The following is a 6,019-nucleotide window of genomic DNA, read 5'->3' as shown; positions in this document are numbered from 1 at the left end:
GCCCATGGACCAGAGAGTCCCAGGTTCGGCTCCTGCTAAGGGTACGTACCTCGGTTGTGGTTCATTCGTCCCAGGCCCCGGTTGGGGTCGTGCAGGTGGCACCCAGTTGATGTGTCTCTCTCACATCGATGTTTCTTTCTCTCTCTCCCTCCCTTTCTCCCTCCTGCTGTATCTGAAAATAAATGCAAAAAATGTCCTCGGATAAAAAAGAAAAAAGGAACAGACAAAGGATGAGGAGTTACCCTCTCCTTGCAGATATGATGAGAGTAAAAACAGAGATTTCCATATGAAAATAAAATCAGGCCCTGGCCGGTTTGGCTCAGCGGTTAGAGCGTCCGCCTGCGGTCCGGAGAGACCCGGGTTCGGTTCCCGCTAAGGGCATGTACCTCGGTTGCAGTTTGTCCCCAGCCCTGGTTGGTCGTGCGGGTGGCAGCCACTCGATGTGTCCCTTTCACATCGATGTTTCCCTCTCTCTCTCTTCCTCTCTCTCCCTCCCACTCTGTCTGTACAAAAAATGGAAAAATGTCCTCGAATGAGGATAAAAAAAAAAAAAAAGAAAATCAGTGCTGACTCGCTGATATGAACTTAGCCACCCACCAGCTCCAAAGAACTAAACCTTGTTCCCAGCCAGCAAACATCAGCGCATGCATCTTCCACTGCAGGTCGCAGAGTCTTGTCTATTCTAGTAGGAGACGGAAATCACACACCTGGTTTTGAATCTTAACTCTCTCGCTTACCAATGTGGACAGTCGCTTACCAATGTAGACAGGCAATTCAGCCTCCCTGGGCTTCGGTTTATCCAACTGTACAGTGGGGATCATAATGCCTAACTTTTGTGGAGAAGGCACTAGGAATGCAAAGTTAAAAAGGAAGTCCTTACCCTCAGGAAGCCCACAGTGTGGTAGGGGAGAGAAGAGAGACTGGTATGTCATGGACATACACTTAAAGCTACTAAAGATATACAGGCCCAGTCAGAGTGGCTCAGTGGGTTGAGTATCATCCTGTACACCAAAAAGTTGCCGGTTCGAGTCTTGGTCAGGGCACATACCTGGGTTGTGGGTTTGACCTCTGGTCGGGGCACATATGTAAGGCAACAATGTTTTTCTCTCTCTCTCTCTCTCTGCCCCCCCCCCCTTCCTCTCTCTAAGCATGTCCTCAGCTGAGGATTAAAAAAAAAAGTATAGCCCTGGCCGGTTTGGCTCAGTGGTTAGAGTGTCAGCCTGCGGTCCAGAGAGACCCGGGTTTGGTTCCCGCTAAGGGCACGTACCTCGGTTGCAGTTTGTCCCCAGCCCTGGCTGGTCATGCGGGTGGCAACCACTCGATGTGTCACTTTCACGTCAATGTTTCTCTCTCTCTCTCTCTTCCTCTCTCTCCCTCCTGCTCTATCTGAACAAAAACTGAAAAAATGTCCTCGGGTGAGGATTAAAAAAAAAAAAGTATAAAAGATATCATATCACTTGTTGAATGAAACAAATTTAAAGTATACAAAGTATTAGTCGAGTTTCTCTAGAGAAACAGAATAGGAGACAGACAAAAAGATAGACACATAGATAGATAGATATTGTCGGGAATTAGCAAGTCAACATTTGGAAGGTGGACCTGCAGGCTGGAGACCTCGGAGAGCTGTTTCCACTGGAATCCAGGGGCTGTCTGTTGTAGACCCAGGAAGAGCTCAGGTTGCAGACAAAGCCTAAGGGCCATCTGCTGGTTCTCTCTTGCTGGGGGAAACACAGTCTTTCTGTTCTTTCCTGGCATTCTCCAGGTTGGGTGTGGCCCTCCCACGTTCTGGAGGGCTGTCTGCTTACTCAAAGTCCACCAAGTTAAGTGTTAATCTCTCCCCGAAACACCCTCACAGAAACATCCAGACTAACGTTTGATCAAATGCCTAGGCTCCCTGTGGCCCAGCCAAGGTGCCACATGAATCATCACACTGAGAAAAGTGAAGAATGAAATGTCATGGATGTAAGACCACTTATACACGTCCAACGAGAAGAGAGATGTCTAGAAGGAGGTCACAAAAACACTAAGAGTGGTCACCTCTCAGAGACAGGCGCGCGGGTTCTTTTTACTCCTTTGTACATTTATGTATTGTTTCATTTTTCTGCGTAATGCGTGCTATTTCACCTTTTACCAACATCACCATCATTATCGGCTTGACAAAAGCAATCAAGTTTTTAAAAGAGGCTTGATTGCCTGCATCCAGCAGGGGCTGTAGGAGTGTCAGAATACTGGCACACTTCCCCAAGAGGCCGGCTGACCGAGAGCTGGTTCAGAAAGCCCGAAATTCTACTGGTGAAGTTTTAGTCTGCAGATGTAAGAGCTTTCTTTCCTCTTCAAATGCGAATCGTGGCAAAAGATATATTGCTTGAAGACGTGTCTGTTTTATAACGATGGAGTGATTAGATCTGACTTTTTTCCTAAGAGCACACAGTGAGAACTGGAGAATGATGTGTGGCTGAGGGACATCCAGGAGATGCCAGGAATGGGGCAGCTGTGGGCACAGAGGGCGGCGGCTGCAGACAGTAAGAATCAAGCTCACCCACTGCAGCCTGATGGGAGATTATCCAGAGAGTGTGCAGGAAGATGTTCCTAACCAGGCTCCCTGAGCTCCCCACTGTCCTGGCTCTCCATGAAGCTCATCCAGGTGGAGTGGATGGTGAGGGCAACTCTTCACGTACTCTTTAAACAGAAACAGTGAGGATGGCGATGTGGGAATTTGTGGTGAGAAGTCCCACTCAGATGTTTCTTTGCAGGAAAGTATCTGCCACATGGCAGCAAAGGAAGAAGCTCCTCTTGGATGACCCACTGCTCTGGGCAAATAAACCCCTGAAACAATTTATGAGAGTAAACTCAACCAGGAGGACTCATTCATTCTGAAATGTACACTGAATGTGGCCATTCTGCAGGCCATTAACTCTGCTAATTACACCGATTCAGGAGGTAAGCCTTCACTAACGTTTTATGAGGCTCCAAGGACCCCTACAGCATGACGGGCATCTCCCTCCCTCCCCTGGCTCCCCCAAGCAGAGGGAAAGAAGGAAAAAAACGAATGTTTCCTGAGCATTTGCTATGGGCCCAGCTCCACGTGTGACAGCTCCACAGCCCCTTAGAGGTAGGGACTGTCATACAGTTTAGGGAACTGAGGTTCGGAGGATGACTGTGTCCAAGATTAAACTGTAAATAAGTAGTAGGGCTGGGATTGGGGGATCTTCTGGCTTCAAGTTCAGTGTGCTCCTTCCTGCTCCTGCAGTTTCTTCTTACCAAGTAATTTAGAAAAAAAAAATAACAAGAACATCAAACAAATAAAATAATAGTTTCTCAGTACTTTCTCTGTTAGCCGTCTGTTCCCTAGAGTTCTAACCAGCACACTGGATGTTTAACGTGTTTCAGATTTACTAGGATGAAACTCCTAGAGGACAGCGAAGAGTGTGGTCTCTCTGAGAGTCCCTACGACACTGAGCAAAGACCTGGCAGAGTGGTTACGTGAATGGGCTTCGGTGCAGGATGCTGGACGCTGCGCACAGGTTCACGCCCAGGCTCTGCTACCTAACCTCCCTGTGCCTCCATTTCCCGATCTATGAAATGGAGATGATCATAACAGTACCTGCTTCACAGTGGCATTAGGCAAATTAAATGAGTTAATGCGTACTTGCAAAAGATTTAAAATAGTGTTTGACACGTGTAATCACTCAATAAACGTTAGCTCTTTGTGTGTCCAGGGACTTCCCAGAGCCTTGATTTTCTCAGCCTGAGTTCTTCCTGGTGCAAAGGAGTTAGGTACAAACTCATTCCTCCGCTCCCTCATAAAATGCTTAAGAATCTCATAGTGTGCCATTGTTTGGAAGCAGTTTTCACCCATGATTCCCCGTGATCATAACTATATGAGTCGGTGCTCAATAAATATTTGATGATTGAATGAAAGCAGAAATTTCAGAGACTGAGTTACGGAGAGCAGTAAAATCTTGCCCAAGGTCACCTGGGGAGATGGCAGTACAGCTCGGGCTTTCTGACAAAGAATCAATGTGCTTGCCCCTACCCTCCCTCCCTCCCACAAGGGTTCAGTCCCCGAACAGTCACCCTCCCCTATCTACCTCCACTGGTTTCTCCCCTGCCCGAGCTGTCTCTAATTCTAGTGAACTTGAAATTCACTGGTCATACAGAAAGCATTTTATCTGACCTTCCACATGCAAATTCTTTCCAGTGGGATTTCTTGGTGTCCAGCTCCACCCCAGCCCACATGGCCATAAACACTCGTGTGTCTGCAGCCGGGCCCCAGGGATTCCAGAAATAACAGCAGGGCCCTCCATTCGAAGGCTGGGACATAGTAAGGCATTTCTGCATTAAAACATAGGCCCTTTCCAGCCCAGGCCTCTCCTGTCTGTCAAGACACAAAGCAACCTTTGCAAGTCAGGACAGGGAGGGGCAGCTGGGAGGGAGTGTCGATTTCTGGAAAGTGAGCACCTCCTGCTATCTGTCTGCACTCAGATCTTCCTGTGCTAGAGATTCCCCGGATCGGCTCTGGTCTCCACTTAGAGTTTGAAATTCTTTCTCAGCTGTAGCTTTCTTAGCTTCAGTGACCGGTTCTCCTTCGGTTGTGCTGGAACTGGAGTCATGGCAGTGTGAGCCCCGATGGCAATTTTCACCTTACACAAAGGCCACTTTCCAGACACCCAGGACAGTCACCTTATTTAGGGTAGGGCTCTGGGGAAGTGCCAGGGAAGAAGCAAGTGGCTGGAGGCGAGTGTCTGGTTTAGAAAGGACAGTGCCAGCGATGACCCTATATAAAAGGCATCAGGGACAATCCTTCTCACATCCAAGGGTGTTCGCTAGGAGAAAGTCGGAAGTCAACATCCAGGGAGCGTTTAGCTTTTCAAGTGTCCTCTCACAAATAATACCAGAAAATAAAAAGTGGGTACACCTAATGCAATGATGTGGGGACACCTAATGCTTTTTTAGATGCATAACCTGGAAAGGCCAGAAAGAAGTATAAAAGCAGTTTTTTGGGGGGCAGGTGGAATTAATGGGTGTTTTTCTCCAAATTATCCTTAATGTCATTTCTCATTTTAAGGAAAATCATGAGTCCTGGCCGGTGTAGCACCAAAGGGTCACGGGTTCAATTCCTGGCCAGGTCCAGGACCATGCCTAAAGCCACCAACTGATGTGTGTCTCTCACACTGATGTTTCTCTGTCTCTGTCTCTCCCACACCCTTCCATTCTCTCTAACATTTAATGGGAAAAAAAATCCTCGAGTGAGAATTAACAAAAAATAAATAAAGAAATCATTGCCAGAGAGACCTGCCTGGACTTTCTTGGGGTATTTTGCAGGGGGATTTCGGGTTTTAGGTGCCCGTCGGAAAACTTGAATTTATCATGTAAAAGCCACACGTAAGCCACTTTCTCCAGGAGCTAATTCCTCTCGAATGGAAATGGGATTATCTCTCATTCGCGGCCCCAATCGGAACGTCATTAAAGGCTGGGTTCCGTGTCCTGCGCTCCAAAGCTTTGTCACGAATAGGAAGGTGAAGGAAAGAAAGGCGCTTGTGCAACAAAACAGCCGATGGTGTCACCCTCGCAGGCCGGGCCTCGCCAGAGCCGCAGCTGCATTAGTGCACAAGATGCAGTGCACCCTCTGCACCACGGCTGCGGCAGGGGACGCGGCCGCCGCCGGCGATGTCGTGCCAGTCTCCGGCTCCCGTGCCGCACCCACAAGTGCCAGGGATGGCGGGGAGGATAAGGGGAGATGGTAACAGCATCGCAATGGCAACAGTGACGTCCTTTTACCCTGGATCTAATTGGAGGAAACCCCGTGGCCAAAGCCGCAGCCTGCCGGCCAACCGAACTTACCCAAGCCGACCCACCCTCCGAGCCTCCGCTTCCCCGCCCGCCCCGCCCCCTTTGCCCCCTTCCGCGCGCTCAGGCCTCATTGGCCGGCGGCGGGGCGGGAGGCGGGACTCTCCAGGGCAGCTCGGCACATCATTGGGCGGCAGGAGCGAGGGCAGCCGCTCCGGGGCCCGCCCCT

The sequence above is a fragment of the Molossus molossus genome, unplaced genomic scaffold (genome assembly GCF_014108415.1).
Source record: "Molossus molossus isolate mMolMol1 unplaced genomic scaffold, mMolMol1.p scaffold_m16_p_15, whole genome shotgun sequence".
In the NCBI taxonomy this organism is placed as follows: domain Eukaryota; kingdom Metazoa; phylum Chordata; class Mammalia; order Chiroptera; family Molossidae; genus Molossus; species Molossus molossus.
The sequence above is the reverse complement of the archived record's forward strand: the minus strand, read 5'-3'. Positions refer to the sequence as shown.